Below are 11,404 nucleotides of genomic sequence, written 5' to 3'. Positions count from 1 at the left end.
TGGAATTCATGAAAAGGCACGAAGAACGAATGAGACGAGCGGAAAGATTTGCGAATGAAATTAAAGGCGGACATGACAAGAGAAAGCGAAAACTGCTTGGAGAGCTAGATCAAACGGTAATTTTTGTCTTTTTAATTTATGCACAAGACGTTAAAAAAACTTCAACATTTTTTTTAAATTTAGGCAAAGGACGTTCAGGAAATCTGTCTACTCCAAAAACACGGCTTCCAGAGCATTGACGAACATCCAGAGTTGATGGTGGCGTATCCTGTACACCGAGTTGACTTTGAGGGCGAAGACTTGATGAAAGCTCACAAAGCCAATGCGCATCCTTCTCAACTGGGTAGATTTTTACGACGTGTTCTGTTCGGAGAAGATGGTTTAGTGGAGGAAATGATTGACAGTACCCGGTCTTCAAAGCGTTCCGAAGCACCGAGGGATAAAGTCGTGCTTTTTCAAGGTTAACTTGCTTTCGCGTGTTTTCTTTTATAACATAATTTTTTAACAATTTTTCATCAGTAATTTGGAAAAAATTATAGTTGTCCAAGTCCTGCTTCTTTGCTCTGAGAAAATAAAAGAAATCTGGTTCTTGTTTAGATGTCGTCATGCAGAAATACCCCCTCACGCCACAACTGGCATATCGCAAGGCTAAGGAAGCTGCCAATCAGGCTGGTCGAGAAAGACTCAGTTATTCTAAAAGGACAGAGATAGATGATGAAGTGAAAATTGCTGCAGTTTCAACCCCTACTGCTCAGTAATTTCGGAGATTGTGTTTCAGTAGATCAGTCGATTCTGAAGCATTAATTTGTGACTATTGTTTTTGATCTCAGGAAAATTACTTTAAGTTTCTATTATTTTATTGAAATTCTGCATTTGAGTTATCAAATTTTCGTCTAATTTTATTTACTTGAGATAGCGGTTGCTTTCATGAGAGGTTTTAATTTTCATTTGATTCTGAAGAGTTTTCGATTTTCTTTAGCATTCATCGTTTTAGCATTCATCGAAGATTGAGATGTAGTAGATCAGTCAATTCTGAAGCGTTACGTTTGTGACTATAGTTTTTGATCTCAGTATAATTACTTTTACTTTCTATTATTTTTTTCAAAGTTTGCATATGAGTTATCAAATTGTCTTCTAATTTTACTTAATTGAGATAGCGGTTGCTTTCATGAGAGAATTTAATTGTCATTTGATTCTGAACAGTTTTCGATTTTTAGCATTCATCGTCGTGCAGTGATGGCCTCTAGTTTTCGTTTGTTTTCGTGGCTAAATAATGAAATCATCAAGTCTTTCTATAGTTTCAGTAGTTTTTAAAATCAAATTAGTAGATCTCTCTAATCATGAAAACAAAAACTTTTTCAATTTTCAGATTATGGACCAATGTGAAAAGCTCGCACAAGTTGAAGGATTTTTGGCCGAGCAGTTTGTGAAGAGGTCGGATTATCCTATTCATGCGTTGACAAATTTATTATCAGCAGACAGCTACAAGAAACTTTTGATCTCTGACAAAATTTTCAAGAAACTGCATCTTGATATGGAAGAAATTTATAAGTCTTCTTTTTCTTTTGGACTGCGAATTGAACCTGACAATTATGGAGGATATGGCCCGTTCAACCGTAGTGGAAAAGTCATCAAGTGCGGAAAAATAAAATTTGCCGTCGGCCTGTTAGCTAAGAAGCCAAAAAATCGTGAAATTGATGACTGGTCTTTGATGGAGGGGGATAAACTGTTAGTTGGAGTGGCGAGATGGGCGAACCATTCATGTGTTGCAAATTGCGACTATTATATGAGTAATGGTTTTCGAGGACGAGTTTGCGTTCGGCTAAGGGCTCTTCGTGAAATTATGGACGGCGAGCAGTTGGTTACTTTCTATAACAGTGACTTTTTTGGAGAAAATAATGCTTTGTGTCTCTGTGAACATGAAACAAAACATGGAAAAGCAGAAGGACAGGGCCTTGAGAAGCAAGATGATTTTTGCGCTACGACAGCCAAAAGAAAACGAGTTGCAAAACCCAGGATCAAAATTATTGAAAATGATGAACGTAGCTCGTTACTGGCCAATTTCATCAAGTTTTACGATGAAGACTCGAATGTCAGCTTAGAATCAGAGACTAGCTCGCTGCCTCTCACAAATTCAACTGATTCAGATTGGGATTTATCTGACAAAAATTTTGATACTATCAGCAATTTATCTGAATTATCAGTTGCTAGCAGTACAAATTTTGCCGATTTCTTTGGTGAAGACGAAGATTGTGAATTTGGATTAGATCTCATCGCCAATTTCCCAATTTCTGGGGACGTTCACGGGACACCAGAATCTTACGATGAAACAAACGAGTTAGTTAGCATAACAGGTGTCACAAAGACAAATTTAATGGCTTCACTTTTGGCTATTGTTTCGCTGCATAACGCCCCTGATGCACTTTTGAACGATCTGCTGAAGCAAGATCAGCTTATTTTTGGGGGTCAAACAGTTTCGCCTTGGGCTTTCAAGAACCAGTTTGAAGATTTTTGCTCGAAGTATCAGTCCAGCAAACAGAGTTCTGAGAACGGCGAGCTAATCTTGTTGAATTTTCGTCCACTATTAATTGACATTCTTAACGATTCACTTCCTGACATATTAAATTATGCTGTAAACAAACCTGAAAAGCAAGATATCTCGATGCCCAAATTTCGTACAGCCGAGAACCGAATCAGCGTCAGATTAATTGCCAATACTGATGGAGCAACTGTCAGCAAGACACCCGTAACTTCCGCTTGGCCTCTATTCTTTGCGGTTGCTGACCTTCCTCCAAATAAGCGACAACTTTTCAAAAATATTGTCCTGGGAGCGTTGGTTGTGGGAACTGGTTATCCGGACTTTGATGTGGTATTCGAGCATGTGCGCAACCAGCTGTCAGTCACAGAGAAAGTTCATTTTAATGGAAATGATATAGCTGTCTCATTTGAACCCATCTTGTTAATTGCGGATCTGATTGCAAAGTCAAAAGTGCTAAAGATGAAGCAATGTAATGGCTACTACGGTTGCACTTTATGCACTCAGAGAGGCTGCCACATTGGACGAGTTCATAGATATCCTCATGAAGAAGAGTTTGAGATGCGATCGTTTAATTCCCACATGCTCAATATCCAGGAGCTTGAACGAGGAAGCATTCAGGAGTTAAGAGCTTGGCTTGGTCGGGATTCAGATTGGGAAATAAAAACTCAAGGGGTAAAAGGCCGTAGCAAAGTTTTCAACGTTATATCAAATTTGCCTCTATCATCTCCAGTTGACCCCATGCATCAACTTTTTCAAGGAGTTGCAAAAGATATACTCCTCTATCACTATGAGACAATGAGATCCGAACATAAAGAGGAAATCAATTCTTTCATCGGAACGCTTGATTTACGAAGGAATTCAGGAATATGATCAGAAAACTGCAAGCTCTCCACAATTTCAAGGCAAAGGAAGTCAAGTAGTTGTTATTATATTTGGCTCCAATAATTTTTCCTCCGTATTTGTTCGGCGAAAACAGAAAGAGCGATGAAGTTGACCTGAAAAAATTAGTTTTTTCGATCCGCGAACTTTTTGAATCTTCCCGCAATGCAGACTTTTGTGATCAGCTTCTCTGTGAGTTTAGTGTGAGTATGGCTGAGAAGACGAAGAAAATGGATACGATCAATTTCTATCTCCTGCGGCATCTCGGATGGCAGACGAAAAGTATTGGACCTCTGTATACTGCCTCTGCTGCAATGTTCGAATCCGCCAATAGGCTTCTAATTGCTCCGCTCACCGGAACTGTAAATTAACTCCAGCTAATGGTTTGGCGTTTTATTAGAGCAAAAATCTTAATAAAAATGAAATTCAAGGAGGACTGTTTAACCCCAATGCTTGCAGATTTCCTCGAAAAAAGGAAGTTCGACGAAACGTACGGCTTTGCAGAAAATTCAGACACCAGAACTTTTCGGAAGCGACGGCCGCAATTAAAACTCTTTTGTCGTTTTTCTGGCGAGTTCTTTTTCTCCTCGGCTGCGTACGGGCGAGGATCGGTCGCAGATAAGTATGTTGGTGTTAATTTGGAAGATGAACTTATAGCCGGAGAAATTCTTTTTTTTTTCGAAGGAGAAACCAGAGGTCTAGTTCTCAGAATGTTCAAAATTGTGAAGACGCTGAAGTTAGTGAAAAATGAAAATCGACAGGTGTTGCCGTTCGGTTTTATTGTAGAAGATACAGAAGAAAAAATCGAAATTCCGTTGACTGCCATCAAATTTAAATTTCTTTATTTCAAGTTTCGAGAAATTTATTTGATTACAATGTTAAATCATTATGAGCACAACTAGTGAATTTATAGATTTGTAATCTGGTAAAACTGCTTCTGTTTTAGCTCTAGACTTTCGTTTCTCATTCTTTGTTCAGCTCAATTGAAAATTAATCTTTCAAAGTTTTGTCCTTTTTATAGATGTTTTCCACTTACAAGTTGAATATATATTGCGAATTTTAAAATTAGTTTTTTCATCGGGTCAAGGAGTTGTCCAAATCCAACCAAACTCGGTATGGAGTATCCCCTGTGAAGTTATAGTGTAAAACAAAAAAAAGTTTTGGTATAGCTTGCATAGGAAAAAAGTTAGTATTTCATACGGAAATTTGCTATTATTTCGAAAAACTTGAAATTATTGAATTTCAAAAATAGGTCTTTTTCATCGGGTCAAGGAGTTATTCAAATCCAACCAAACCCGGTGTGGAGTATCTTAGGTCTACTTAGAGTGTAAAACAGACAAAATTTTTGGTATAGCTTGCCTGGGAAAAAGGTTAGTTTTTCATACGGAAATTTCCTCTTATTTCCGAATAATTTTGATTAAGTATATTTAAAAATAGGTCTTTTTCATCGGGTCAAGGAGTTGTTCAAAGTGAACCAAACTTGGAATCGAGTATCCCATGGGTAACTAGAGTCTAAAACAGAAAAAAATTTTGGTATAGCTCGCCTAGGAAAAAAGTTAGTTTTTCGTACGGAAATTTCGACTTATTCGCTTATTCTATTTTCAAAAATATAGAAATTTCATCGGGTCAAGGAGTTGTCCAAATCGAACCAAACTCGGCATCGAGTATCCCATGGGTAACTAGATTGTAAAACAAAAGAATTTTTGGTCTAGCCTGCCTAGGAAAAAAGTTAGTTTTTCATACGGAAATTTGCGAATTTCGCAAATAACGAATTTTAAAAATAGGTCTTTTTCATCGGGTCAAGGAGTTGTTCAAAGTGAACCAAACTTGGTATCGAGTATCCCATGGGTAACTAGAGTCTAAAACAGAAAAAAATTTTGGTATAGCTTGCCTAGGAAAAAAGTTAGTTTTTCATACGGAAATTTGCGAATTTCGCAAATAACGAATTTTAAAAATAGGTCTTTTTCATCGGGTCAAGGAGTTGTTCAAAGTGAACCAAACTTGGCATCGAGTATCCCATGGGTAACTAGAGTCTAAACCAGAAAAAATTTTTGGTATAGCTTGCCTAGGAAAAAAGTTAGTTTTTCGTACGGAAATTTCCTCTTATTTCCGAATAATTTTGAATAAGTATATTTAAAAATAGGTTCTTTTCATCGGGTCAAGGAGTTGTTCAAAGTGAACCAAACTTGGTATCGAGTATCCCATGGGTAACTAGAGTCTAAAACAGAAAAAATTTTTGGTATAGCTCGCCTAGGAAAAAAGTTAGTTTTTCGTACGGAAATTTCGACTTATTCGCTTATTCTATTTTTAAAAATATAGAAATTTCATCGGGTCAAGGAGTTGTCCAAATCGAACCAAACTCGGTATCGAGTATCCCATGGGTAACTAGATTGTAAAACAAAAAGAATTTTTGGTATAGCCTGCCTAGGAAAAAAGTTAGTTTTTCATACGGAAATTTGCGAATTTCGCAAATAACGAATTTTAAAAATAGGTCTTTTTCATCGGGTCAAGGAGTTGTTCAAAGTGAACCAAACTTGGTATCGAGTATCCCATGGGTAACTAGAGTCTAAAACAGAAAAAAATTTTGGTATAGCTTGCCTAGGAAAAAAGTTAGTTTTTCATACGGAAATTTGCGAATTTCGCAAATAACGAATTTTAAAAATAGGTCTTTTTCATCGGGTCAAGGAGTTGTTCAAAGTGAACCAAACTTGGTATCGAGTATCCCATGGGTAACTAGAGTCTAAAACAGAAAAAAAATTTGGTATAGCTTGCCTAGGAAAAAAGTTAGTTTTTCATACGGAAATTTGCGAATTTCGCAAATAACGAATTTTAAAAATAGGTCTTTTTCATCGGGTCAAGGAGTTGTTCAAATTGAACGAAACTTGGTATCGAGTATCCCATGGGTAACTAGAGTCTAAAACAGAAAAAATTTTTGGTATAACTTGCCTAGGAAAAAAGTTAGTTTTTCGTACGGAAATTTCCTCTTATTTCCGAATAATTTTGAATAAGTATATTTAAAAATAGGTTCTTTTCATCGGGTCAAGGAGTTGTTCAAAGTGAACCAAACCTGGTATCGAGTATCCCATGGGTAACTAGAGTCTAAAACAGAAAAAATTTTTGGTATAGCTTGCCTAGGAAAAAAGTTAGTTTTTCGTACGGAAATTTCGACTTATTCGCTTATTCTATTTTTAAAAATATAGAAATTTCATCGGGTCAAGGAGTTGTCCAAATCGAACCAAACTCGGTATCGAGTATCCCATGGGTAAGTAGAGTCTAAAACAGAAAAAATTGTTGGTATAGCTTGCCTAGGAAAAAAGTTAGTTTTTCGTACGGAAATTTCGACTTATTCGCTTATTCTATTTTAAAAAATATAGAAATTTCATCGGGTCAAAGAGTTGTCCAAATCGAACCAAACTCGGTATCGAGTATCCCATGGGTAACTAGATTGTAAAACAAAAAAAAATTTTGGTAAAGCCTGCCTAGGAAAAAAGTTAGTTTTTCATACGGAAATTTGTGAATTTCGCAAATAACGAATTTTAAAAATAGGTCTTTTTCATCGGGTCAAGGAGTTGTTCAAAGTGAACCAAACTTGGTATCGAGTATCCCATGGGTAACTAGAGTCTAAAACAGAAAAAATCTTTGGTATAGCTTGCCTAGGAAAAAAGTTAGTTTTTCGTACGGAAATTTCGACTTATTCGCTTATTCTATTTTTAAAAAATATAGAAATTTCATCGGGTCAAGGGGTTGTCCAAATCGAACCAAACTCGGTATCGAGTATCCCATGGGTAACTAGATTGTAAAACAAAAAGAATTTTTGGTTTAGCCTGCCTAGGAAAAAAGTAAGTGTTTCATACGGAAATTTGCTATTATTTCGAATAACTTGAAATTATTGAATTTTAAAATTAGGTCTTTTCCATCGGGTCAAGGAGTTGTTCAAAGTGAACCAAACTTGGTATCGAGTATTCCATGGGTAACTAGATTGTAAAACAAAAAGAATTTTTGGTATAGCTTGCCTAGGAAAAAAGTTAGTTTTTCATACGGAAATTTGCGAATTTCGCAAATAACGAATTTTAAAAATAGGTCTTTTTCATCGGGTCAAGGAGTTGTTCAAAGTGAACCAAACTTGGTATCGAGTATTCCATGGGTAACTAGATTGTAAAACAAAAAGAATTTTTGGTATAGCTCGCCTAGGAAAAAAGTTAGTTTTTCATACGGAAATTTGCGAATTTCGCAAATAACGAATTTTAAAAATAGGTCTTTTTCATCGGGTCAAGGAGTTGTTCAAATCGAACCAAACTCGGTATCGAGTATCCCATGGGTAACTAGAGTCTAAAACGGAAAAAAAATTGGTATAGCTTGCCTAGGAAAAAAGTTAGTTTTTCGTACGGAAATTTCCGACTAATTCGAATCATTACTTTTAAATAATTTTTAAAATTAGGTGTTTTTCATCGGGTCAAGGAGTTGTTCAAATCAAACCAAACTTGGCGTGGAGTTTTCCATGTGCATGTAGAGTGTAGGAGAAAAAGAATTTTTGCTATAGCTTGCCTAGGAAAAAAGATAGTTTTTCATACGGAAATTTGCGAATTTCGCAAATAACGAATTTTAAAAATAGGTCTTTTTCATCGGGTCAAGGAGTTGTTCAAAGTGAACCAAACTTGGTATCGAGTATTCCATGGGTAACTAGATTGAAAACAAAAAGAATTTTTGGTATAGCTTGCCTAGGAAAAAAGTTAGTTTTTCGTACGGAAATTTCCGATTAATTCGAATCATTAATTTTAAATAATTTTTAAAATTAGGTGTTTTTCATCGGGTCAAGGAGTTCTTCAAATCAAACCACACTTGGTATGGAGTTTTCCATGTGCAGGTAGAGTGTAGGAGAAAAAGAATTTTTGCTATAGCTTGCCTAGGAAAAAAGATAGTTTTTCATACGGAAATTTGCGAATTTCGCAAATAACGAATTTTAAAAATAGGTCTTTTTCATCGGGTCAAGGAGTTGTTCAAAGTGAACCAAACTTGGTATCGAGTATTCCATTGGTAACTAGATTGTAAAACAAAAAGAATTTTTGGTATAGCTTGCCTAGGAAAAAAGTTAGTTTTTCATACGGAAATTTGCGAATTTCGCAAATGAGGAATTTTAAAAATAGGTCTTAGAATTTTTGGTATAGCTCGCCTAGGAAAAAAGTTAGTTTTTCATACGGAAATTTGCGAATTTCGCAAATAACGAATTTTAAAAATAGGTCTTTTTCATCGGGTCAAGGAGTTGTTCAAATCGAACCAAACTCGGTATCGAGTATCCCATGGGTAACTAGAGTCTAAAACAGAAAAAAAATTGGTATAGCTTGCCTAGGAAAAAAGTTAGTTTTTCGTACGGAAATTTCCGACTAATTCGAATCATTAGTTTTAAATAATTTTTAAAATTAGGTGTTTTTCATCGGGTCAAGGAGTTGTTCAAATCAAACCAAACTTGGCATGGAGTTTTCCATGTGCATGTAGAGTGTAGGAGAAAAAGAATTTTTGCTATAGCTTGCCTAGGAAAAAAGATAGTTTTTCATACGGAAATTTGCGAATTTCGCAAATAACGAATTTTAAAAATAGGTCTTTTTCATCGGGTCAAGGAGTTGTTCAAAGTGAACCAAACTTGGTATCGAGTATTCCATGGGTAACTAGATTGAAAACAAAAAGAATTTTTGGTATAGCTTGCCTAGGAAAAAAGTTAGTTTTTCGTACGGAAATTTCCGATTAATTCGAATCATTAATTTTAAATAATTTTTAAAATTAGGTGTTTTTCATCGGGTCAAGGAGTTCTTCAAATCAAACCACACTTGGTATGGAGTTTTCCATGTGCAGGTAGAGTGTAGGAGAAAAAGATTTTTTGCTATAGCTTGCCTAGGAAAAAAGATAGTTTTTCATACGGAAATTTGCGAATTTCGCAAATAACGAATTTTAAAAATAGGTCTTTTTCATCGGGTCAAGGAGTTGTTCAAAGTGAACCAAACTTGGTATCGAGTATTCCATTGGTAACTAGATTGTAAAACAAAAAGAATTTTTGGTATAGCTTGCCTAGGAAAAAAGTTAATTTTTCATACGGAAATTTGCGAATTTCGCAAATGAGGAATTTTAAAAATAGGTCTTTTTCATCGGGTCAAGGAGTTGTTCAAACTGAACCAAACTTGGTATCGAGTATTCCATGGGTAACTAGATTGTAAAACAAAAAGAATTTTTGGTATAGCTCGCCTAGGAAAAAAAGTTATTTTTTCATACGGAAATTTGCGAATTTCGCAAATAACGAATTTTAAAAATAGGTCTTTTTCATCGGGTCAAGGAGTTGTTCAAATCGAACCAAACTCGGTATCGAGTATCCCATGGGTAACTAGATTGTAAAACAAAAAGAATTTTTGGTATAGCTCGCCTAGGAAAAAAAGTTATTTTTTCATACGGAAATTTGCGAATTTCGCAAATAACGAATTTTAAAAATAGGTCTTTTTCATCGGGTCAAGGAGTTGTTCAAATCGAACCAAACTCGGTATCGAGTATCCCATGGGTAACTAGATTGTAAAACAAAAAAATTTTTGGTATAGCTTGCCTAGGAAAAAAGATAGTTTTTCATACGGAAATTTGCGAATTTCGCAAATAACGAATTTTAAAAATAGGTCTTTTTCATCGGGTCAAGGAGTTGTTCAAATTGAACCAAACTTGGTATGGAGTATACCCTTTGTAGGTAGAGTGTAAAACAAAAAGAATTTTTGCGATAGCTTGCGTAGGAAAAAAGTTAGTTTTGCGTACGTTTTTTTTGAAAAAATCAAAAATATAGAGTTAAAAACGGGTGGGACGCCTTTCGGGCGTCAAGATTTTTCGGTGCTCTCTCTCCCCCTCTCCCCTCGTTCTCTCGCCCCTGTTTTCGTCTCTCGCTCGTCTCGCGTTTTCTCGCTCGTCTCGCGTTTTTTCGCTCGTCTCGCGTTTTCTCGAAAGTCTCGCGTTTTCTCGCTCGTCTCGCGTTCTCTCGCTCGTCTCTCGCGTTGTCTCGCTCGTCTCTCGCTTCGGTCTTTTGGTTTGAGTCTATGATGTGTGTCTATGATGTATGATATATGTTTCAGCTTTCTTGAATGAGTGTCAAAAAAAAGTCTTATATAAAAAGTCTTATTAGAGGTTCATTTTATTCTTAATGCTGATAGGTAGACACACCTTGAATTTTGCTCACGCTAGCAAAAAAAGGCATGTCTACTATTAGTACAAAGATGTTCATGTACCTCACGTAAAAAAAGACTTTATATGTGGATTTGTGGACTGATGGAACCCTCTGGCGTCTTCATCTTCAATGGGCATCTACAAGCATAAAAGGTTAATTTTTTAGTCTGATCATGAACGCACGAATAGTCTGGTGAACGCACGAAAGTCTGATCATGAACGCACTAATAGTCTGGTGAACGCACGAAAGTCGGATCATGAACGCACGAAAGTCTGGACATGAACGCACTAAAGGTCTGATGAACGCTCAATTTTTTGGTGCGTTCATCAGACCTTTGGTGCGTTCATGTCCAGACTTTCGTGCGTTCATGATCAGACTTTCGTGCGTTCACCAGACTATTCGTGCGTTCATGATCAGACTTTCGTGCGTTCAACAGACTATTCGTGCGTTCATGATCAGACTTTCGTGCGTTCATCAGACTATTCGTGCGTTCATGATCAGACTTTCGTGCGTTCACCAGACTATTCGTGCGTTCATGATCAGACTTTCGTGCGTTCACCACACTATTCGTGCGTTCATGTCCAGACTTTCGTGCGTTTTTCCTTGTTTCCAGACCATGTAAATTTGAACGCACGACACCCCCGTCGTGCGTTCATCTGGGTCTGGACATATCGACTTTCCGTCTGGGACCTCAACCTGGGTAAAGCTTTCTACAACCGTTTGTTGTTTTACCATAAACTGGCTTTCTTGAGTGCGTGTCGTAAAACTGAATTAACTAATGTAACTAAATCACAGAGATT

The sequence above is a fragment of the Convolutriloba macropyga genome, chromosome 11 (genome assembly GCF_964194025.1).
Source record: "Convolutriloba macropyga chromosome 11, txConMacr16.3, whole genome shotgun sequence".
Classification (NCBI taxonomy): domain Eukaryota; kingdom Metazoa; phylum Xenacoelomorpha; order Acoela; family Convolutidae; genus Convolutriloba; species Convolutriloba macropyga.
This window is presented reverse-complemented; position numbering follows the sequence as displayed.